This window comes from Sciurus carolinensis (genome assembly GCF_902686445.1).
Source record: "Sciurus carolinensis chromosome 19 unlocalized genomic scaffold, mSciCar1.2 SUPER_34, whole genome shotgun sequence".
NCBI lineage: Eukaryota > Metazoa > Chordata > Mammalia > Rodentia > Sciuridae > Sciurus > Sciurus carolinensis.
The window spans coordinates 2797163-2823052 of record NW_025920112.1 but is presented as its reverse complement, the minus strand read 5'-3'; the positions used below and the strand labels follow the sequence as shown (position 1 = coordinate 2823052).

At 38.1% G+C, this 25890-nt stretch overlaps 1 pseudogene; it reads right to left on the bottom strand.

Moving 5' to 3' along the window:
• Positions 1-24774: 24774 nt before the first annotated feature.
• LOC124973479 (olfactory receptor 2AJ1-like) lies at positions 24775-25685 on the bottom strand (annotated as a pseudogene).
• Between the last annotated feature and the right edge of the window lie 205 nt (positions 25686-25890).

Genomic DNA, 25890 nt, shown 5'->3' with positions numbered 1-25890 from the left:
TTCTGGGAATTCCTAGACAACAATTAGGTGCATTCATGACTAAGTCTTTCATAGTCATCTAATCTGTCCTTATTAGGATGAAATTATTCAGTTTTATTGAAAACTAAAAAGTCAATTTATTGAATGAAATACTTTTTAAAATTTATTTTTATTGTAAAAAAATGGGATACATGTTTCTGTTTGTACATGGAGTAACGACATACCATTTGCGTAATCATACATTTACATAGGGTAATGGTGTTTGATTCATTCTGTTATTTTTTCCTTCCCCCACACCACTCCCACCACTCTTTTCCCTCTATACAGTCCCTCCTTCCTCCATTCTTGCCCCCCTCCCACCCCCCATTATGTGTCATCGTCCGCTTATCACAAGATCATTCGTCCATTGGTTTTTTGAGATTGGCTTATCTCACTTAGCATGATATTCTCCAATTTCATCCATTTGCCTCCAAATGCCATAATTTTACTATTCTTTATAGCTGAGTAATATTCCATTTTGTATATATACCACAGTTTCTTTATCCATTCATCAATGGAAGGACATATAGGTTGGTTCCACAATCTGGTTATTGTGAATTGAGCAGCTATGAACATTGGTGTGGCTGTATCTCTGTAGTATGCTGATTTTAAGTCCTTTGGGTATAGGCTGAGGAGTGGGATAGCTAGGTCAAATGGTGGTTCCATTTCAAGTTTTCTAAGGAATCTCCTCACTGCTTTCCACAGTGGCTGCACTAATTTGCAGCCCCACCAGCAATGTATGAGTGTATCTTTTTCCCCACATCCTCGCCAACACCTATTGTTGCTTGTATTCTTGATAATGGCCATTCTAATTGGGGTGAGATGGAATCTTAGTGTAGTTTTGATTTGCATTTCTCTTATTACTAAAGATGTTGAACATTTTTTTATGTTTGTTGATTGCTTCTAGATCTTCTTCTGTGTAGTGTCTGTTCATTTCCTTAATCCATTTGTTGATTGGGTTATTTGTATTCTTCATGTAGAGTTTTATGAGTTCTTTTTATATTCTGGAAATTAGTGCTCTATCTGATGTATGAGTGACAAAGATTTTCTCCCACTCTGTAGACTCTCTCTTCGCACTGCTGATAGTTTCGTTTGCTGAGAGAAAGCTATTTAGTTTGAATCTGTTGCAGTTTTTGATTCTTGCTTTTATTTCTTGTGCTATGGGAATCCTGTTAAGGAAGTCTGATCCTAAGCCAACAAGTTGAAGATTTGGACCTACTTTTTCTTCTATAAGATGCAGGATCTCTGGTCTGATTTCAAGGACCTTGATCCATTTTGAGTTGATTCTTGTGCAGGGTGAGAGATAGGGCTTTAGGTTCATTCTGCTGCATATGGATTTCCAGTTTTCCCAGCACCATTTGTTGAACAGGCTATCTTTTCTCCATTGTGTATTTTCAGCCCCTTTGTCTACTATGAGAAAATTGTTTTTATTTGAGTTTGTGTCTGTGTCCTCTATTCTGTATCATTGATCTCTCTGTCTATTTTGGTACCAATACCATGCCGATTTTGTTGCTATTGCTTTGTAGTATAGTTGAACTTCTGGTATTGTGATAACCCCTGTTTCATTCTTCCTGCTCAAAATTGCTTTAGCTATTCTGGGTTTCTTATTCTTCCAGATAAATTTCATGATCACTTGCTCTATTTCTGTAAAGTACATCATTGGGATTTTAGTTGGAATTGCATTGAATCTGTATAGCACTTTTGGTAGTATGGCCATTTTGATAATATTATTTCTGCCTATCCAAGAACATGGGAGATCTTTCCATCTTCTAAGGTCTTCCTCAATTTCTTTCTTCAATGTTTTGTAGTTTTCATTGTAGAGATCTTTTACCTCTTTGGTTAGATTGATTCCCAAGTACTTTTTTTTTTTTTTTTGAGGCTCTTGCAAATGGAGTTGTTTTCCTCATTTCCCTTTCAGATGTTTCACCACTTGCGTATAAAAATGCTTTAGATTTATGCGTGTTGATTTTATACCTGCTATTTTGCTGAATTCATTGATAAGGTCTAGAAGTTTTCTGGAGGAGCTTTTTGGATCCTCTAAATATAGAATCATGTCATCTGCAAATAGTGACAGCTTAAGTTCCTCCTTTCCTATTCGTATCACTTTAATTTCTTTACTCTGTCTAATTGCTCTGGCTAGAGTTTCGAGGACAATGTTGAATAGAAGTGGTGAAAGAGTGCATCCCTGTCTTGTTCCTGTTTTTAAAGGGAATGCTTTCAGTTTTTCTCCATTAAGAATGATGTTGACCATGGGCTTTGCATAAATAGCCTTTACAATGTTCAGGTATGTTCCTACTATCGCTAATTTTTTTTAGTGTTTTGAGCATGAAGGGGTGTTGTATTTTGTCAAACACTTTTTCTGCATCAATTGAAATAACTGTATGATTCTTATCCTTAAGTCTATTGACATGGATTATGTTTATTGATTTATGGATGTTAAACCATCCTTGCATTCCAGGGATGAATCCCACTTGATCGTGGTGCACAATTTTCTTAATATGTTTTTGGATACGGTTTGCCAATATTTTGTTAAGAATCTTTGCATCTATATTCATCAAGGATATTGGTCTAAAGTTTTCTTTCCTTGATGTGACTTTCCCTGGTTTGGATATGAGAGTGATATAGGCTTCATAGAATGAGTTTGGTAGGGTACGCTCCTTTTCTATTTCCTGGAATACTATGAGAAGTATTGGAATGAGTTCTTCTTTCAAGGTCTTGTAGAACTCGGCTGAGAATCCTTCTGGTCCTGGGCTATTCTTGCATGGTAGGTTCTTAATGGCTTCTATTTCATTGCTTGATATTGATCTCTTTAAATTGTGTGTGTCCTCCTGGTTCAGTTTGGGAGGAGCTTATGTCTCTAGAAATTTGTCAATGTCTTCAGTAGTTTCTATTTTGATGGAATACTGATTTTTGAAGTGACTTCTCATTATGTTATGTATCTCAGTGTTGTCTGTTGTGATATTTCCTTTTTCATCACAAATTTTAGGAATTTGAATTTTCTCTCTCCTTCTCTTTGTTAGTGTGAATAACGGTTTGTCTATTTTGTTTACTTTTTCAAAAAATCAATTTTTCATTTTGTCAATTTTTTCAGTTGTTTCTTTTGTTTCAATTTCATTGAATTCAGCTCTGATTTTAACTATTTCTTTTCTTCTACTACTTTTGCTGTTATTCTGTTCTTCTTTTTCTAAGGCTTTGAACTTTAATGTTAGGTCATTTAGTTGTTGACTTTTCATTCTTTTCTAGAATGTGCTCCATGCAATGAATTTTCCTCTTAGTATCGCTTTCATAGTGTCCCAGAGATTTTGATATGTTGTATCGTCATTCTCATTGACCTCTAAGAATTTTTTTATCTCCTCCCTGATATTTTGTGTTATCCATGTTTCATTCAATAGCATATTATTTAGTCTCTAGGTGTTGGAGTAATTTCAGTTTTTTATTTTGTCATTGATTTCTACTCTCAGTCCAATATGATCTGATAGAACACAAGGTAGTATCTCTATTTTTTTGCATTTCTTAAGGGCTGCTTTCTGGTATAATATATGGTCTATTTTTGAGCAGTTTCCATGTGCTGCTGAGAAGAAAGTGAATCTGCTCATTGATGGATGGAATATTCTATGTAGGTCTATTAAGTCTAGGTTATTGATTGTGTTATTGAGTTCTATGGTTTCTTTGGTTGGATTTTGTTTGGAAGATCTATCTAGTGGCGACAGTGGTGTGTTAAAGTCACCCAGAATTATTGTGTTGTGGTCTATGTGATTCCTGAAATTGAGAAGGATTTGTTTGATGTACAGGGATGCACCATTGTTTGGTGAATAAATATTCACTATTGTTATGTCTTCCTGATTTGTGGTTTCCTTAAGCAGTATGAAATGTCCTTCTTTATTCCTTCTGAGTAACTTTAGCTTGAAGTCCACTTTATCTGATGTAAGGATGGAAACCCATGCTTTTTTTACTGAGTCCATGTGCGTGGTAGGTTTTTTCCCATTCTTTCACCTTTAGTCTGTGGATGTCTTTTTCTATGAGATGAGTCTCTTGCAGGCAGTATCGCGTCCCCTCTGGCCGCAGAGAGAGACACGACAAATGTCTGAAGCTTTGGAAGTTTATTGTGCACAGTCCCTCTCCTACGCTTCTCTTACTCCTAGCTTCTGCGCACTCCCAGCTTCCCTTCTCCCAGCTTCTTCCAGCTCCCGCGTACTCCCAGCTTGGCTTCAACCTCCGCCTTCGCTGCTTCTTCCGCTTCTTCCTCTTCTTCAGCCCCCGCCGCTTCTGCCTCTTCCTCAGCTTCTCCTGCCCCCTACTCTCCCACCCACCAGGCTTATATACACTTCAACCAATCAGGGGAGAGTACACGAGATAAACGCGGACAGCTGCAAGCATAGGATGGGTACACGAGGGGGGCATGCTCTAGTCTCATCGTTAACTAGCCAATCATTGGAATTCGCTGGTTGTTTACTGTATAGCTGGCCGCTTTTGGCTCAGCGTCAGGCGCCATCTTGACCATGCCTAAGGCTGGGGGTCTCAGAAACCCCGACAAGGCAGCATATTGTTGGGTTTTTCTTTTTAATCCATTCTGCCAGTCTATGTCTTTTGATTGATGAGTTTAGGCCATTAATGTTCAGGGTTATTATTGAGATATGATTTGTATTCCCACTCATTTGGCTTACTTTTGGTTTTTAACTTGGCTCAGTTTCCCCTTTGAGTGGTTTTTCTCTAAGGTAGTTCCTCCCCTTGATGACCTACATTGTTGTTTTTCATTTCCTTCTCATGGAATATTTTGTTGAGAACATTCTGTAGTGCACGCTTTCTTTTTCTAAATTCTTTTAACTTTTGTTTATCATGGAAGGATTTTATTTCAACTTCAAATCTGAAGGTTAATTTTGCTGGGTATAGGATTCTTGGTTGGCATCCATGTTCTTTCAGAGCTTGAAATATGTTGTTCCAGGCCCTTCTAGCTTTTAGAGTCTGGGTTGAGAAGCCTGCTGCTATCCATATTGGATTCCCCCTATATGTAATCTGATGCTTTTCTCTTGCGGCTGTCAAAATCCTATCTTTATTTTGAATGTTAGGCATTTTCATTATAATGTGCCTTGGTGTGGATCTGTTGTGATTTTGTGCATTTGGTGTTCTGTAAGCATCTTGTATTTGATTTTCCATTTCATTCTTCAGGTTTGGAAATTTTCTGATATTATTTTATTGAATAGGTTGTTTATTCCTTTAGTTTTTAATCTCTGTGCCTTCCTCAATCCCAATAATTCTTAAATTTGGTCTTTTCATGATGTCCCATAGTTCTTGGAGATTCTGTTCATGATTTCTTATCATCTTCTCTGTTTGGAAAACTTTATTTTCAAGATTAAATATTTTGACTTCATTGTCTGAGGTTCTGTCTTCCAAGTGGTCTAGTCTTTTGGTGATGCTTTCCATTGAGTTTTTTATTTGTTTTTTTGCTTCCTTCATTTCAAGGATTTCCATTTGGTTGTTTTTTGAGAATCTCTATCTCTTTGTTGAAATGATCTTCTGCCTCTTGCAGTTGCTACTTCAACTGCTTATTGGTATTATCATTCATTGCCTGCATTTGCTCTCTTATCTCATTCTTTGCTTCACAAATCATCTTAATCATGTATAATCTGAGATCCTTTTCTGACATTTCTTCTACCATACTCTCATTGGATTCTGTTAATATAGAATCTAGATTTGTTTGGATCATTTTCTTCCCTTGTTTTTTCATGTTGTTCATGTATCTTCCCCTCTAGCAGTGCAGATCTGGGGTATTGCAGATTTCCCCCTATAGGCTTATAGTGGCCCTATAGGTTTTGCAAACCTTTTCTTTAAGGGGAGATCAATATTAGCAGTGCCCAGTTCAGACACTATGCAATCCTAGACCAAATATCCCCTATGAGGACAATAAGAAAATTGTCAAATAAACAGAATGAGTTCAAATATTCAGTATAACAAACAGATTTTCAAGAACGTCTCAGTTTCTAATGGAGGACAAAGAGGATGCAGAGGGATGTAAGATGTAGCTGTTAATGGTATAAGAAAAGAATATATAAAAGTTCTAGATAATAGAAAGGGTGAGAGTGTAATCAAAAGAGATTTGATGTTAGCATGCAAAAAGGGAGAAGGAGACTCTGAGGGAACAGGCAAACAAAGTAAAAGAGAACAACAAAAGTAAAGAAATAAAAACTTAAAAGTGTTCAATAAGGAGAAGAAAGAATATCTACACTGTAACAGTTATATAGTATTCAAACCTCCCAGTGTTCAGTAGCCTGATGCATGAGAGGAACCTAACAATGAACTTCACATCTCCAGCAGGTGTCTCAGGATGGGATTTGCCCCACCTAAGGATTAGAGCTATGGCTCCAGGTTTATCCGATATGGCCACTCTGGCTTCCAAATGTGTTGGCAAATGGGGAGCTGTAGCTCGGGGAGTGGACGTGGTCAGCTGGAGGTCCTGGGGGCAGGATGCAGTTGGTCAAGCAGGGGTCCTGGAAGTTGCATTTGTTCGGTGTGGTTGCGGGATCATGGAGGCCATGTACAGTCGGTCTGGGGTCCTGGGGATAGGACGCAGTCAGTTGGTCTGGGGGTCCTGGCGGCAGGGAGCAGTCAGTTGATTTGAGAACCCTGGAGGCAGGGAGTGATTGGTTGTGATGTAGAATCCTGGAGACAGGGCTCAGTCAATCCGGCCAGGGGTCCTACGAGGCCTGGCTGTTGTCTCAAAATGGCGGCAACCACATATAACCAAACCTGCAGGTATGGTGGAAGAGAACATCCAAGCAACAGCAGGCATCTGGCGCTCAACAGGTGGTCTGCAATCAGTCTGCTGGCAGCTGTTGGATGATCAGGAGCTGAACCTCGGGTAGTGGGTGATGGGTAGGTGAAAGGCAGGTGATGGACAGGCAAGAGGCAGGCAAATGGCAGATGATAGGTACCTGACAGTGAGCAATCTGCACTCAAAAAAGGCATCGATATGCTGGCAGATGGCAGGTGATCACAGTAGACAACTGGGGTAAACAGCAGGGGATGGATAAGCAGCAAAAACTGCCTCATCGAGAAACAGATATCCTCTGCTTGATACTGGAGTTACAGAGCGACATTGAATGCAACCTCCCTCTAGTCTTCCATCTTTGCTCTCCCCTGAATAAAATATTAAAAGTAAGTTTGAATTTGTCCTTTCACTGACACTGTGCTAATGCAACTGGAATGATTTATTTAGCCCTTACAGATGCAGCCAATTAGGAAGACACTTTGCCTGTGAAACAGAACCATCCTGCTTGTGAGAATCTGCATACAGTATAAGATTCTAAGTTTAAGCACCAGGATGCTGCGCAGTAATGAACTTCACATGGCACATTTAGAAAGTCCCATTTTATAGCTACTCACTTGTCTGCTGCTGAGTGGTTGGTTCACAGTGGCTAGGAAGCTAACAGAATGTGAACTTCCAGTTGGACTGGGCAGGAGTGGGGTGTCCAGGCAAAGGGACAGCAGAGTGTCTACATGTGCAGCTGCCCCCCTGGCTCCTGGAACAAACACGGAGCCAGGGACTGACATCCGAGGGTGTGTACACCAGCATTTCATTCTCTCTGGATGATTACCTCATCTTGAATGATCTCAGGTGGGAATTTCACCCCAGAAATCCCTGTGTGCCTGAGTGGGCACACGCTTCTAATTGCTTTGCCACCTTCAGGTCCCAAGACAAGTAACTTCAGGAGCTAACCTAATTTGGATAAAGCACAGTGGAAGGGGTTGACAGACATCCACACCATCCCTTGTGTTTCCATAAAGGTCACAGCTGCCCTCACTGTGTGTGAAATGTTCTGACAGAAGTTCACACTGACCTTCAGAAAACACAGGTGCCAGAATATTTCTTGAAGGCTGCATTGTACATGGTGTTCCTCAATGAACCAAGCTCTGTACTGAGCTTTGAACATAGATGCTGGGTTTTACTGATCTGCCCGGCTTTCTCTTGCTGTTGGTTGTAAGGGACTCCTCAGCCACTGACATGACTCTGAGAGGACTGTAAAGCTGCACTGAGCAGCAGACTCATGGGGTCAAGAGGACGCCCTGTTGTCTACACTGTGAAGTGTGCTCCCTGGCTCTGACACATTTCCCCCTGCAGCACCTGTGTGGCTCACAGACCTCCTGAAAGCTGGAGCATCGTGTCTCAAGTCCTTAGACTGGTGGAGTTCCGTTCCCCATGACCAGCTCCCTAACACAGAATATTCCCAGTTCTCCACTGCTCCATGTATGAAACTCTCAAAGAAAGTTAACACTGACCTACAAAAATTATGCATTTGAAAATGTCTCTTAATACATGCATTATTCACTGTATTTGTAGTGAATTTATCTCTGTAGCCCAAAATAAAGCCTCAAATGCAGTGTGATTTCAAGATTCTTACAGCTTTTTATCAACATTATACTCAAAGAATTTTAAACATACCTCTTGAAATAAGATTCTGGAAGTGTCTCCTGAAAGATGTCTTCTGCATCCTGTTCCTGCGGTGAATTCTAGTCTCAGTGAAGTAATGCAATGTTTTCATGATTCTCTGCAGCCTTTACCACTGTGTTTGAAAGAACCTCATAAAAAGTTTAAGAAGAAAGAAGAGCTAATGAAAGTGAATGTGAGAATGTACTTTAAAACTACATAAATTGTACACTATTAATATTTCCTATCCATGTTATGATCAGGACATTGAATACCAACCAAGTGATATGCTCCTTACTCAGTTCTGGCTAAACATACTACAATAAACAAAATGAAAGTCAAACACAGAATCACTTTGAAAAACAGGCAAAACACAAGGATATCTGCATTTCATATAACTGACCTGAATATCATTGGGCTCAACTGGAAAATCATAAGAATGTTCACCAAGTGTGGCAGACTTCAATACAGAAGACTAATGACTTTAAAAAATTACAAAGTATTTTTATAATAATGCATCATTACATTGATATTTATTAATCATAAATTCACAAAGAAATTAATATATTTATATAAAGAGCTTTTTAGTATCTGGACCTTACCTAAAAGGAGGTGAATAAATGTGTTGTGTTTCCTGTGATGATACAGAATGTAAAAAGGATTTTAATTGTTCTTCAATTACTCTGTGTCAATATCCACACACAAGACTTTGATTCATCACAAACTTTTCATGGTCTTAATTAAAACATGAAGGGAGGGCACATCAAGGTTGTTAGGGTTTGGATGTGAGGTGTCCCCAAAAGCTCACCTGTGATACAATGCAGTAAGGTTCAGAAGAGAAATGATGGGGTTGTGGGAGCCTCAACCTTATCAGTGAACTGATCCCCTGCAGGGATTAGCTGGCTGGTAACAGAAGGTGGGCAGGGTGTGACTAGGGAGGTGGCATTGGGTGTGGCTTTGCAGTATGTATTTGTATTTGGTCAATGGAGTCTCTCTTTGCTCCCTGATCATCATATGAGCATCTTCCCTCTGCCACACTCTGCTGCCATGATGGTAAGCCTCACCTGAAGCCCTGAGGAATGGAGCCTGTTGTCTATGAACTGAGACCTCTGAAACTGTGAGCCTGCAAATAAACTTTTCCTCCCCTGGAATTGTTCTGGTCAGATCTTTTGGTTAGGACAGCAAAAAAGCTGACTACAACAGTGGTGAATCTCCATGCATCAGGATTCAAACAAGAAGCTTTGGAATATCACATTTCAAAGTTACTAAAACTTCAAAATTCAAAAACTTTATAAATGATCACCATGAAGCAGATATTTCCCTGGATAATCCCATCATTGTCATTAGATTTTACTTGTAGCCTGTTTTAGTGAGCTATTTCACTGCTGTAAATAAATGATCTGACCAGCACAATTATAGAGGAGGAAAGGTTTACTTGAGGGCAAACGGTTTCAGAGGTCTTAGTCCATAGAAGGCTGGTTCCATTCCTTGGGGCTCCAGGTGAGGCTGAACATCATGGCTGGAGAGCGTGACAGACAGAAGCAGCTCACATCATCAGGAAGCAGACAGAGAGAGAGGGTCTCCACTCTCCAGATTCAAAATATATGCCCCAAAGCCACATCCCTATTCCCACCTCCTCTAGCCACACCCTACCACTTCAATTAATCCAGCCACATATTACCACTTCAGTTAATCCCATCAGGGATTAATTCACTGATTTAGTTAATATTCTCACAATTCAATCATTTCTCCTCTGAACCTTCCTGCATTGTCTCACATGTGAGCTTTTGGAGGACACCACACATCCAAACCCTAACATAGCCAATTGGCATGGTAAAGCAAACCCCATCAATGCAGTGTTCTTACATCAGTAAGCATATCACTGCAAATAGCTAACAATTCGTAGGACTTGTGCACAGTTATTGTGCCTTCAGCAAGTCTAAAACAACTCTCACAATGATGCAGTGTGACATCTGGTAAAACTGTGATCATCATACACATGTATTCAAAAATCAGAATCTAAGACAAGTCTACATATTGAACTTAAAAAGTGGGCTTTAATCTGCATTATCCCATTCAGCTTTTTAATGGTACTTGCTCATGAAGGGAGTGGCTTGTTTGTGCTGTGGATATCCCACCTGTGGATTCTGCTGATCCTACCTCTTCGTGCTGCTCAACAAAGCCCTTCTCCCTGGTGCTGCCTACGAGTTATCCAAGCAGGAGAGGGAAACACTCACCCACACTCATGTCTGTGTCCACTATAGAGTGGAGAGCCAAAGCACACCAAAACCTCAAATAAATCCAATTATATTAAGTACAGTAGCTCATATAGTGAAATTAAACAAGTAGGGATTGTTGTTTTTATTATTTTTTCTAAGAGAAAGGCTACCCTTTTTAACAGGGCACCAAAGGTGAAGTATTTAAATTCATATTCCAGCTAAGATATTTGGATAATTTATGAAATAATATGTTTTCTGAAACAACTAAAAGTATTCTTTGAAACATTTGAGAATAAACACAATTATGTATTGATTAAATTTTTTAAAATTTTAAGGAGAAGGAATTGCTATTGACCTTTGTTGGATTATCATATGTTATTATACATGTGCATGGAGTCATCCCACTGTGCCCATAAGCAGGTGCAACCAAAGTAATAATATAACAAAAATTAAAATAAATTCAAAAATATATATGGCAAAATACATAAATTCAAAAATATATATGGCAAAAACATAATAGGTATGAAATTTCTCAAATCATCATAAAATAATGAATCTGCACAATTGCATGTCAATAAATCCAAGAGGAGGCCCAACGTGCACTAATGAACTTATGGGAAGTTATTTAACCTCACTACAGTATTAATTTAATTGACAGTGGACTATTATCATGTTGCCAAATGCCTGAATGCCAGTGCCTGAAGATCTGAGGTCAATCCTCTATGGCAAAGCATCCTGGAACACACATTTCCAGGCTTGCGGGTGGTCTGGTTTGAATATTCAGATCTTTGTTGGATCAAATACAAGTTAGGAATTTATGAAATGGAAATATACATTTTCATGGATTTTTTTCTCAATAAATTTAATAGCAGCACTCTTGGAAACAAAACGAAAAAGAGGAAAGAACACATCAGTCAACTTTTTTCCATACATTTAAATATTAATTTTGATTTTTGAATAACATTCCTTCTGTGTTTCATTTTATTTCATGTATTTTATAATGGAGGTCAATAAACACACACACACACACAAGAGTTTGGTGAAAGAAGCTGCATGCGCAGCATAAAAAACACAGTTCTTTGCCAAAATGATTGACCTGCTGCTTTCATTAAGGAATGCAATCCCATCAGTTCCCAGGCAGAGGAACCAGGGGTGAGGAGAGACAGGGGCCAAGTTGTGTAAGAGGGATCACAGCTGGTTTTCATCGAACAGACAGAACCACCTCTGATTCTTGGACTGAGCTCCCTAAATGAATGGTACAGTGTTGTTTGATTTTCTTCTAATTATGCTGGTTTTCTATTTACAGAAGAAGCTATCAGAGAACGTCTCTTTGCTGCTTGTGGAATACTAAAAACTTTAAATCCACTGGTTATTATCTGTGTGGATGGCGGTAGGTTTATAGTTGAATCATAAAATATCATATGTGCCCATTTCTATTTTGTTATATTTTCCTTACAGTCCTGTCCAGGTTGGACCATGCTTTTTGATTCTTCTTACCAAGATAAATACAACTTTTTTCACATACCTATTATTTCCAGGTGTTTGATTTCCCCTCAATCTCAGTGCAGCCTTTTCTGTTTCCATATCTCCAGTTGGGGAACAAAGACTGTCAGCCTTGAATGTTGTTTTCAGGAAAGTTGTAGGGTGATGTGATTTTTGATAATCTTCCAGATTTGAGGCTGCCCTGGAGCCGCTCGGCTGAGGATGGCCTTCCCATGCTGACGATACTAATGTCACGACACTCGGTCTTCCAGACCCCCAGCTCTATGGTACAGGATCCAGTTGGATTACTGGGAGGAGTAAAAGTGTACATTGTATGACACATAAGCTTCTTTTTTTCTTTTTTAAATCTTTTTAATTTTGATTCATTGTAAACAAATGGGGTACAGCTGTTGTTTCTCTGATTGTGCACGAAGTAGAGTCCCACCATTTAACCTCACTACAGTATTTGTGTACCATTTGTGTACATACATGTAAGTAAGGTGATGATGTTTGTCTCATTCTGTTATTTTTTCTTCCCCCCACCCCATCCCAACCCAACACTTCAGCTTTTGAAATCTGCACCCTGGTGAACTTGGAACTCTGGCAACCCTTTGCCACATGATCATGCTATGAATTTTCTCTTAATTATCTATTGAAATAAAACATGAAAGCCCAGGAGTAATAATACAGCATTATAGGAATGAAGGCAAGAAAGAAAATACCAGATTTCCAAGCAAGAGAATTTTTATTAATGTATGACAACCATTTATTATATTTCTATATCAAATTAATTAAATTATGATTTTAAAACAGTAATCTATGAAAGGTTCAAAATGCTTATTACTAGATTGTTTGTTTTAAAAATTTGTACCCTATTTCATGGCAACCTACATGTTATTCATCAAATTCAACAAAATTGATAACATTTATTCTTATCATTTAAAAATTTGCAATTGTGAAAGAAAACCTACTTTTCACCCATTGAATTTTTATATATCTTCACATTTGCATAATTGTTTTTATTCTATTTATTTAATATCAACTTCTTAGCAAAATATAAAATTTTATGGAACATTTGACTTAATAAAATGTGGTTTTCTGGTTTTGGCTGTAAATAATGTTATTTAAATGCATTCACTTTTTTCAATTATGAAATCTGAATAGATATTTATTTTCTTCTTTACAATAAATTTAGGATGAATTTCTAGAAGAGTTTGTAAAACAAAACTCTATGTATATGAAATGAGACAATGTTCTCGATGTTCTTAGAGAATAAGTAATATTAATTCAGCAAAAGTACCTCGATTATATTACAATCAGAGAGAAAATGTGCAGGTCAGCGTGCATTTGTAATTACACATGTTTCTCAGTCCAGGGAAAGAAGATGTTGGTGGAAACCACACAAATAAGTTGTGAGCATGGCGGGCTCTTTGTGGACTTGTAAAGTTTTAAAATGTGATTTACTCAGTTCCCTAAAAATAGAGGCAAATGTAGGTCTGTGTTTTTTTTTGTAATTCATTTTTATTGTAAACAAATAGGATACATCTTGTTTCTCTGTGTGCTCACCAAGTAGAAGCATACCATTGTTGTAATCATATATTTACCTAGGGTAATATTTTTGATTCATTCTGTTATTTGTTTTTCTTCCCCCCACCCCTCCCACCCCTCTTATTCCTCTACACAATCCTTCCTTCCTCCATTCTTGCCCAACTCCCAACCCTCATTATGAGTCATCATCTGCTATAGGTGAGATCATTCATCCTTTAGTTATTTGAGATTGGCTTATCTCACTTAGCATGATATTTTACAATTTCATCCATTTGCCTGCAAATGCCATAATTTTATTATTCTTTATTGCTGAGTAATATTCCATTGTGTGTGTATTTCCATTATGTGTGATTTTTGTGTTTCTTTATCCATTCATCAATTGAAGGACATCTAGGTGGTTCCACAATCTGGTTATTGTGAATTGAGCAGCTATGAACATTGGTGTGGCTGTATCTCTGTAGTATGCTAATTTAAGTCCTTTGGGTATAGGCCAAGGAGTGGGATAGCTGGGTCAAATGATAGTTCCTTTCCAAGATTTCTAAGGAACCTCCAAACTGCTTTCCACATGGCTGCACTAATTTGCAGCCCCACCAGCAATGTATGAGTGTACCTTTCCCCCACATCCTTGCCAACATCCTACCAATATTGTTGCTCATATTCTTGATAATCGCCATTCAAATTGGGGTGAGATGGAATCTTAGTGTTGATTTGATTTGCATTTCTCTTATTACTAAAGATGTTGAACTTTTTTTATATGTTTGTTGATTGCTTGTAGATCTTCTGTGAAGTGTCTGTTCATTTCCTTAGCCCATTTGTTGATTGGGTTATTTGTATTCTTCATGTAGAGTTTTTTTGTGTTCTTTATATAATCTGGAAATTAGTGCTCTATCCGAAATATGCATGGCAAAGATTTTCTCCCTCTCTGTAGGTTCTCTGTTTGCTTTGCTACTAGTTTTGTTTGCTGAGAGAAAGCTATTTAGTTTGAATATGTCCCAGTTATTGATTCTTGCTTTTATTTCTTGTGCTTTGGGAGTCCTGTTAAGGAAGTCTTATCCTAAGCTGACACGTTGAAGATTTGAGCATACTTTTTCTTCTATAAGATGCAGAGTCTCTGGTCTGATTTCAAGGACCTTGATCCATTTTGAGTTAATTTTTGTGCAGGGTGAGAGATAGGGGTTTAGTTTCATTCTGTTGCATATGGATTTCCAGTTTTCCCAGCACCATTTGTTGAAGAGGCTATCTTTTCTCCATTGCATATTTTTGGCAACTTTGTCTAGTATGAGAAAATTGCATTTATTTGGGTTTGTGTCCATGTCCTCTATTCTGTACCATTGATCCACCTGTCTATTTTGGTACCAATACCATGCCATTTTTGTTACTATTGCTTGGTAGTATATTTGAAGTTCTGGTATTGTGATACCCCCTGCTTTGCTTTTCCTGCTTAGGATTGCTTTAGCTATTTTGGGTTTCTTATTCTTCCAGATGAATTTCATAATTGCTGCTCTATTTCTTTAAGGTACGTCATTAGAATTTTACTTGAAATTGCATTGAATCTGTACAGCACTTTTGATAGTATGGTCATTTTAACAATATTAATTCTTCCTATCCAAGAACATGGGAGATCTTTCCATCTTCTAAGGTTTTCTTTAATTTCTTTCTTTAGTGTTCTGTAGTTCTCATTGTAGAGGTCTTTCACCTCTTTTGTGAGATTTATTCCCAAGTATTTTATTTTTTTTGAGGCTATTGTGAATGGGGTAGTTTTCCTAACTTCTCCTTCTGAAGGTTCATCACTTATGTGTAAAAATGCATTGGATTTATGAGCATTGATCTTGTCACCTGCTACTTTACTGAATTCACTTATGAGTTCTAAAAGTTTTCTGGTGGAATTTCTGGGTTCCTCTAAATATATAATCATGTCATCAGCAAACAGGGATAGTTTGAGTTCTTCTTTTTCTATTCTTGTTCCTTTAATTTTTTTGGTTTGTCTAATGGGTCTGGCTAGAGTTTCAAGGACGATGTTGAATAGAAGTGTTGAAAGAGGGCATCCCTGCCTTGTTCCAGTTTTTAGGGGGAATGCTTTCAGTTTTTCACCATTTAGAATGATATTGGCCATGGGCTTAGCGTAGATGGCCTTTACAATGTTAAGGAATGTTCCCACTACCCCAATTTTTTCTAGTGTTTTGAGCATGAAGGGATGCTGTATTTTATCAAATGCTTTTTCTGCATCTATCAAAATAATCATGTGATTCTTGACTTTAAGTCTGTTGATATGGTGAATGACATTTGTTGATTTCCGAATGTTGAACCAACTTTGCATCCCTGGGAAAAAACCCACTTGATCGTGGTGCACTATTATTTTAATATATTTTTGTATGTGATTGGCTAAGAATTTGTTGAGAATTTTTGCATCAATGTTCATTAAGGATATTGATCTGAAGTTTTCTTTCCTCAATGTGTCTCTGTCTGGTTTAGGTATCAGGATGATATTGGATTCATAGAATGAGTTTGGGAGGGTTCCCTCCTCTTCTATTTCATGGAATACTTTGAGAAGTATTGGAATGAGCTCTTCTTTAAAGGTTTTGTAGAACTTGGCTGGGAACCCATCAGGTCCTGAACTTTTCTTTGTTGTTAGGCTTTTGATGACTTCTTCTATTTCATTACTTGAAATTGTTCTATTTAATTTGTGTATGTCCTCCTGGTTCAGTTTAGGTAATTCATATGTCTCTAGAAACCTGTTGATGCCTTTGAGATTTTCTATGTCATTGGAGTATACATTTTCAAAGTAGCTTCTAATTATGTTTTGTATTTCAATCGTGTCTGTTGTGATATTTCCTTGTTCATTTTGAATTTTTGTAATTTGGGTTTTCTCTCTCCTTCTCTTTGTTAGTTTGGATAAGGGTTTATCAATTTTGTTTATTTTCTCAAAAAAAACAATTATTTATTTTGTCAATTTTTTTGATTGTTTCTTTTGTTTTAATTTCATTGATATCAACTCTGATTTTAACTATTTCCTGTCTTCTACTACATTTGGTGTTGCTCTGTTCTCCTTTTACTAGGACTTTGAGATGTAGTGTTAGGTTGTTGAATGTTGATTTTTTTTTCTTCTTTTATTGAATGCACTCCATGAAATAAATTTTCCTCAAAGTACTGCTTTCATAGTGTCCCAGAAATTTTGATATGATGTTTCTTTGTTCTCATTTACCTCTAAGAATTTTTTATTTCCTTCCTGATTTCTTTTGTTATTCATTCATCATACAATAGTGTATTAATTAATTTCCAGGTGTTGTAGTAATTTATGCTTTTTACTCTGTCATTTATTTCTAATTTCAATCCATTATCATCTGATAGAATACAAGGTACTATCTCTATCTTCTTGTACTTGCTAACATTAGCTTTGTGGCATAAAATATGGTCTATTTTAGAGAAGGATCTGTGTGCTGCTGAGAAGAAAGTGTATTCACTCTTTCTTGGATGGTATATTCTATAAATGTCCATTAAGTCTAAATTATTGATTGTGATATTGAGATCTATCTTTTCTTTATTCAATTTTTGTTTGTAGGATCTGCCCAGTGGTGAGAGAGGTGTGTTAAAATTACCTAGTATTATTGCATTGTGGTCTATTTGATTTCTGGAATTGAAAAGGATTTGTTTGACATATATGGATGAGCCACTATTTGAGGCATAGATATTTATGATTGTTATGTCTTGCTGATTTATATTTCCCTTAAGCAGTATGAAATGTCCTTCTTTATCCCTTCTGACTAACTTTGGTTTGAAATCCACATTATCTTATATGAGGATGGATACTCTGGTTTTTTGGCTGTGTCCATGTTCATGGTATATTTTTTCCCATCCTTTCATCTTTAGTCTGTGGTATCTCTTTCTATGAGATGAGTCTCTTGCAGGAAGCAAATTGTTGGATCTCTCTTTTTAATCCTATCTGCCAGTCTATGTCTTTTGATTGATGAGTTCAGGCCATTAACATTCATGGTTATTATTGTGATATGATTTGTATTTCCTCTTATTTGGCTCATTTTTTTTTTGACATGTCTTGGTTTCTCCTTTATTTGGCTATTCATTTAGGGTCGTTCCTCCCTTTGCTGATTTACATCATTGTTTTTTATCTCTTCCTCATGGAATATTTTGCTGAGAATGTTCTGTAATGCTGGCTTTCTTTTTGTAAATTCTTTTAGCTTTTGTTTATCTTGGAAGGATTTTATTTCATTGTCAAATCTGAAGGTAAGTTTTTCTGGGTGTAAAATTCTTGGTTGGCATCGTTTTCTTTCAGGACTTGAAAAATGTTGTTCCAGGCCCTTCTAGTATTTAGGGTCTGGATAGAAAAATCTCCTGATATCCGTATTGGTTACCCCCTGAAATTAATTTGATTCTTTTCTCTCGCACCCTTTAAAATGTCTTTAATTTGTATGTTAGGTATTTTTATTATAATGTGCCTTGTTGTGGGTCTCTTGTCATTTTGTGTATTTTGAGTCCTGTAAGTCTCTTGGACTTGATTTTCCATTTCATTTTTCAGATTTGGAAAACTTTCTGATATTGTTTCATTGAATAGATTATTCATTCCTTTGATTTATTTCTCTAAGCCTTCCTCAATCACAATAATTCTTTTATTTATTTATTTATTTATTTATTTTTTTTACATTTAAATAGGGTAATGATGTTTATTATATTTTTCCCCTCCCCCCCACCCCTCCCACCCCTCCCACCCCTCCCACCCCTCTTTTCCCTCTACACAGTCCTTCTTTCCTTCATTCTTACTGCTCTCCTTAGCCTAACTCTAAACCTAACCCTAAACCTAATGCTAGCCCCTCCCACCCCCCATTATATGTCCTCATCCGCTTATCAGCGAGATCATTCGTCCTTTAGTTTTTTGAGATTGGCTTATCTCACTTAGCATGATATTCTCCAATTTCGACCATTTGCCTACAAATGCCATAATTTTATCATTCTTCATTGCGGAGTAATATTCCATTGTATAAATATGCCACAGTTTCTTTATCCATTCATCAACTGAAGGGCATCTAGGTTGGTTCCACAATCTGGCTATGGTGAATTGAGCAGCAATGAACATTGATGTGGCTGTATCTCTGTAGTATGCTGATTTTAAGTCCTTTGGGTATAGGCCAAGGAGTGGGATAGCTGGGTCAAATGGTGTTTCCATTCCAAGCTTTCTGAGGAATCTCCACACTGCTTTCCAGAGTGGTTGCACTAATTTGCAACCCCACCAGCAATGTATGAGTGTTCCTTTTTCACCACATCCTCGCCAACACCTATTGTTGCTTGTATTCTTGATAATTGCCATTCTAATTGGGGTGAGATGAAATCTTAGGGTAGTTTTGATTTGCATTTCCCTTATTACTAGGGATGTTGAACATTTTTTCATATATCTGGTGATTACTTGTACATCTTCTTCTGTGAAGTGTCTGTTCATTTCCTTAGCCCATTTGTTGATTGGATTATTTGTATTCTTCGTGTAGAGTTTTTTGAGTTCTTTATAGATTCTGGAAATTAGCGCTCTATCTGAGGTATGGTTGGCAAAGATATTCTCCCACTCTGTAGGCTCTCTCTTCACATTTCTGATAGTTTCCTTTGCTGAGAGAAAGCTTTTTAGTTTGAATCTATCCCAGTTGTTGATTCTTGCTTTTATTTCTTGTGCTATGGGAGTCCTGTTAAGGAAATCTGATCCTGAGCCAACAAGTTGAAGATTTGGACCTACTTTTTCTTCTATAAGATGCAGGGTCTCTGGTCTGATTCCGAGGTCCTTGATCCATTTTGAGTTGAGTTTTGTGTAGGGTGAGAGATAGGGGTTTAGTTTCATTCTATTGCATATAGTTTTCCAGTTTTCCCAGCACCATTTGTTGAAGAGGCTATCTTTTCTCCATTGCATATTGTTGGAACCTTTGTCTAGTATGAGAAAATTGTATTTATTTGGGTTTGTGTCCATGTCCTCTATTCTGTACCATTGATCTACCTGTCTATTTTGGTACCAATACCATGCCGTTTTTGTTACTATTGCTTTGTAGTAGAGTTGAAGATCTGGTATTGCAATACCCCCTGCTTCGCTCTTGCTACTGAGGATTGCTTTAGCTATTCTAGGTTTTTTATTCTTCCAGATGAATTTCATAATTGCTTGCTCTATTTCTGCAAGGTACATCATTGGGATTTTAATTGGAATTGCATTGAATCTGTATAGCACTTTAGGTAGTATAGCCATTTTGACGATATTAATTCTGCCTATCCAGGAACATGGGAGATCTTTCCATCTTCTAAGGTTTTCTTGAATTTCTTTCTTTAGTGTTCTGTAGTTCTCATTGTAGAGGTCTTTCACCTCTTTTGTGAGATTGATTCCCAAGTATTTTATTTTTTTTGATGCTATTGTGAATGGAGTAGTTTTCCTAATTTCTCTTTCTGAAGATTCATCACTTATGTATAAAAATGCATTGGATTTATGAGCATTGATCTTGTAACCTGCTACTTTACTGAATTCACTTATGAGTTCTAAAAGTTTTCTGGTGGAATTTCCAGGTTCCTCTAAATATATAATCATGTCATCAGCGAACAGGGATAGTTTGAGTTCTTCTTTTCCTATTCGTATCCCTTTAATTTCTTTGGTTTGTCTGATTGCTCTGGCTAGAGTCTCAAGGACGATGTTGAATAGAAGCGGTGAAAGAGGGCATCCCTGCCTTGTTCCAGTTTTTAGGGGGAACGCTTTCAGTTTTTCACCATTTAGAATGATATTAGCCATGGGCTTAGCGTAGATGGCCTTTATAATGTTTAGGAATGTTCCCATTACCCCAATTTTTTCTAGTGTTTTGAGCATGAAGGGATGCTGTATTTTATCAAATGCTTTTTCTGCATCTATTGAAATAATCATGTGATTCTTAACTTTAAGTCTGTTGATATGGTGAATGACATTTATTGATTTCCGAATGTTGAACCAACCTTGCATCCCTGGGATAAAACCCACTTGATCGTGGTGCACTATCTTTTTAATATATATTTGTATGCGATTTGCTAAAATTGTGCTGAGAATTTTTGCATCGATGTTCATTAAGGATATTGGTCTGAAATTTTCTTTCCTTGATGTGTCTCTGTCTGGTTTAGGTATCAGGGTGATATTGGCTTCATAGAACGAGTTTGGTAGGGTTCCCTCCTCTTCTATTTCATGGAATAGTTTGAGGAGTATTGGAATGAGCTCTTCTTTAAAGGTTTTGTAGAACTTGGCTGGGAACCCATCAGGTCCTGAACTTTTCTTTGTTGTTAGGCTTTTGATGACTTCTTCTATTTCATTACTTGAAATTGTTCTATTTAATTTGTGTATGTCCTCCTGGTTCAGTTTAGGTAATTCATATGTCTCTAGAAACCTGTTGATGCCTTTGAGATTTTCTATGTCATTGGAGTATACATTTTCAAAGTAGCTTCTAATTATGTTTTGTATTTCAATCGTGTCTGTTGTGATATTTCCTTGTTCATGTTGAATTTTTGTAATTTGGGTTTTCTCTCTCCTTCTCTTTGTTAGTTTGGATAAGGGTTTATCAATTTTGTTTATTTTCTCAAAAAAAACAATTATTTATTTTGTCAATTTTTTTGATTGTTTCTTTTGTTTTAATTTCATTGATATCAACTCTGATTTTAACTATTTCCTGTCTTCTACTACATTTGGTGTTGCTCTGTTCTCCTTTTACTAGGACTTTGAGATGTAGTGTTAACTCATTTATTTGTTGATTTCTACTTCTTTTTTTGAATGCACCCCATGAAATAAATCTTCCTCTAAGTACTGCTTTCATAGTGTCCCAGAGATTTTGATATGGTGTGTCTTTGTTCTCGTTTACTTCTAAGAATTTTTTAATTTCCCTCCTGATGTCTTCTGTTATCCATTCATCATATAATAGTGTATTATTTAGTCTCCAGGTATTGGAGAAGTTTCTGTTTTTTATTCTGTCATTTATTTCTAATTTCAATCCATTATGATCTGATAGAGTACAAGGTAGTATCTCTATCTTCTTGTATTTACTAACAGTAGCTTTGTGGCATAAAATATGGTCTATTTTAGAGAAGGATCCATGTGCTGCTGAGAAGAAAGTGTATTCGTTCTTTGTTGGATGGTATATTCTATATATGTCCGTTAAGTCTAAATTGCTGATTGTGTTGTTGAGATCTATAGTTTCTTTATTCAATTTTTGTTTGGACGATCTATCCAGTGGTGAGAGAGGTGTGTTAAAATCGCCTAGTATTATTGTGTTGTGGTCTATTTGATTTCTGGAATTGAGAAGGATTTGTTTGACGTACGTGGATGAGCCAATGTTCGGGGCATAGATATTTATGATTGTTATGTCTTGCTGATTTATGCTTCCCTTAAGCAGTATGAAATGTCCTTCTTTATCCCTTCTGACTAATTTTGGTTTGAAGTCCACATTATCTGAGATGAGGATGGATACTCCAGCTTTTTTGCTGTGTCCGTGTGCATGGTATGTTTTTCCCCATCCTTTCACCTTTAGTCTATGGGTGTCTCTTTCTATGAGATGTGTCTCTTGCAGGCAGCATATTGTTGGATTTTTCTTTTTAATCCAATCTGCCAGTCTGTGTCTTTTGATTGATGAATTCAGGCCATTGACATTCAGGGTTATTATTGTGATATGATTTGTATTCCCAGTCAATTGACTCATATTTGTTTTTGACATGATCTGGTTTCTCCTTTATTTGGCTATTCATTTAGGGTCGTTCCTCCCTTTGCTGATTTACATCATTGTTTTTTATCTCTTCCTCATGGAATATTTTGCTGAGAATGTTCTGTAATGCTGGCTTTCTTTTTGTAAATTCTTTTAGCTTTTGTTTATCTTGGAAGGATTTTATTTCGTTGTCAAATCTGAAGGTAAGTTTTTCTGGGTGTAAAATTCTTGTTTGGCATCGTTTTCTTTCAGGACTTGAAAAATGTTGTTCCAGGACCTTCTAGTATTTAGGGTCTGGATAGAAAAATCTCCTTATATCCGTATTGGTTACCCCCTGAAATTAATTTGATTCTTTTCTCTCGCACCCTTTAAAATGTCTTTAATTTGTATGTTAGGTATTTTTATTATAATGTGCCTTGTTGTGGGTCTCTTGTCATTTTGTGTATTTTGAGTCCTATAAGTCTCTTGGACTTGATTTTCCATTTCATTTTTCAGATTTGGAAAACTTTCTGATATTGTTTCATTGAATAGATTATTCATTCCTTTGATTTATTTCTCTAAGCCTTCCTCAATCCCAATAATTCTTAAATTTGGCCTTTTCATGATATCCCATAGTTCTTGGAGATTCTGTTCATGATTTCTTACCATCTTCTCTATTTGTTCCACTTTGTTTTCAAGGTTAAATATTTTGTCTTCAACATCTGAGGTTCTGTCTTCCAGGTGTTCTATTCTATTGGTTATGCTTTCTATGGAGTTTTTAATTTGGCTTATTGTTTCCATCATTTCAAGGATTTCTGTTTGTTTCTTTTTCAATATTTCTAACTCTTTATTGAAATGATCATTTGCTTTCTGTATTTGCTCTTTTAACTGTTGATCAGTGCAATCATTCAATGCCTGCATTTGCCCTTTCATCTCATCATTCAATGCCTGCATTTGCTCTTCCATCTCCTCATTTGCTTCTCTGATCATTTTAATTATGTGCATTATGAACTCCTTTTCTGACATGCTGTCATTGGGTCTTATTGATATAGTATCTAGGTTTGTTTGGGACATTTTTTTCCCTTGTTTTCTCATATTGCTCAGGCATCTAACCCTCTAGTAGTGAAACTCTGAGATATTGCAGATTTTCTGTATTGACTAATATTGTCTCTGTAGATTTCCAATAACTCACCTCTTAGCCTTCATTAGCCTGAAGTCTTGGAGGAACTTGATACTGCAGTGCTCCAATAGGAAGCTGTCCCCTAGGGGTGGTGGTCTTCAGGTGGGGTATATTCCCTTCAGTGGGTAGAGGTGCCTCCACTTGTTGACTGGGTCTATATCTCTGGTTCTACTGCAATGGTGGCAAAGCCTCACCCAGTGGTGAAGACTTACCTGGTGGGGAAGTTTTGCTGGGCAGTTCTCCACCAAGAAGTTCCCTTTGTTCCAGAACTACCACCTGGACTGGGAAGCCCTCCTCTGCGATTTTCCCAGGGTCCTGACCTACTGCTTGGGCTGGGGAGCTTGGCCCTGCAAGGGATTCTCTCACTGTGCAGCCCTCCTCTGAAATGGTCCTGGTTGACTGGGTACTTGGCTCCAGCAGGGGAGTCTAACAGGGCCACTCTACTGCATGAATTTCCCTGCATTTCGGGACTACTGCCCCATCCAGGGAGCCTGACCAGTGGGAGAGATTCAACTGGTGGCTTTGAGTTGGTCCCGTGTCTCTTAATACCTCCTCTTCTTGATTCCTTGGTCTTGTCAAAGGTCCTCTAGTCTCCTGTAGGTGTCTCAGGAAGGGAGCTGCCCTTCCAATGATGATGGTCTCACCCTCAGGAATAATTCAAAATGCCTGCACTAGCCTATAAGGTAGCCTCTCCTAGCTCTGTGATGCAGGCAGACTGGCTCATCTGCTGACTTGCTCTGCGATGGCAACTGACCTCGGTGTAGTGGTCGGGCGGGGTCACTCAGTCATGGCGTCTGTCTTCGGCCTGGTGGTTGAACAGGTTCAGTGCCCATGGCCTAGCTCTGCAAGACAGGTGGGTTGGGTGCCAGCCTGCTACCTCTGTGATGCAGGCTGTCTGACTCAACTGCCAGCTCCAGGTCTGTGTTTTTAAATGATGTGCACATGATTGTAATTAACAGATCTCTCTGAGGTTCAGAGGTGGTGTCTGTATTACTGGACATCTTTCAGTTCCTGTAAGTGCCTGAGGATCACAGAACAGAGGGCCAGATGGACAATCAAAGTGAAACAGGCTGGACAGGCAGGAAAACCAGAGTTGGGAACATGCATTCCTGCCATTCATGAAGACATACTAGCTATTATCTTCCCAGGGAAACTAATGCCAGCTGTCCTTTAGTTGTGAAACAGGGAAATAAAGATAACACAGAGCTTCATTGTTTTTCCTGTTACATTTTATATGGAAAGTTACTTCTTCATGGCCATCAGGATGTCTTTGTTCTGGAAGCTGTAGATGACAGGGTTGAGGGTGGGTGTGACAATGGTGTAGAATATTGCCAGGAACTTGTCCTGCCCTGGGGTGTGGTATGACTCGGGTCTCATGTAGGTGAAAATGAAGGGCCCATAGTACATTAGGACCATGATCACGTGGAAGGAGTAGGTGGAAAAGGCCTTCTTCCGTGCCTCCAATGACTTCATCTGCAGAACGGTAAGAAGAATCTGCACATAAGATGCACAGATCATGGAGAGAGGGATCAACAGGAAAATAATGGCACTCACATCAACCCCTCATTCATAGCATGTGGCGCCTGTATAGGACAACTTCAACAAGGCAGGAAGTTCACAGAAATAGTGATCGATCACCCTAGAGCCACAGTAGGGGAGGTGCATTAAGTGCCCTGTGTGAACCATGGCATTGAGGGTCCCAACCAGCCAGCACCCCACAGCCAGGAGCACAATGACCCTCTCACTCATGAGCACCGGGTAGCACAGGGGGTGCAGATGGCCACATAGTGGTCACAGGACATGGTGGCCAGGAGAAGGTGCTCACTGCCCAGCATCAAGAGGGACAGAAACAACTGGGTCCCACAGCCTGCGAAGTAAATCGCTCTGCTGCCTGACAGGAAGTCAGTGATCACCTTGGAAATGATGTTGGAAGTGTGCAGGATGTCCATGAAAGAGAGGTGACTGAGCAGGAAGTACATGGGGGTGTGCAGAGATGGGTCCCTGCAGATGAGCAGGATCATGAGCATGTTTTCCATCAGGGTCACGATGAAAATGCCAAAAAGGAAGGAGAAGGAGACCAGGCTGGAGTGGGAAGCGGAGAAGAGCCCCAGGAGGATGAAGTCAGTGCTGGCAGTGAGTTTGTCAGGTCTCATGCTGAGGGTTCATATTTAACCAAACATTTTGTAAGAATGGCATAGGGTGAAACACACATTATGACCTCATGAACATACATGACTGCCTGACCCCTGTGACCTGCAATATGTATGATCAGAAAAATGAGGGATTACACTCTATTCATGTACATTTTATGAAAATATATAAATGCCTTCTGTCATGTGCAACTAAACAGAACAAACA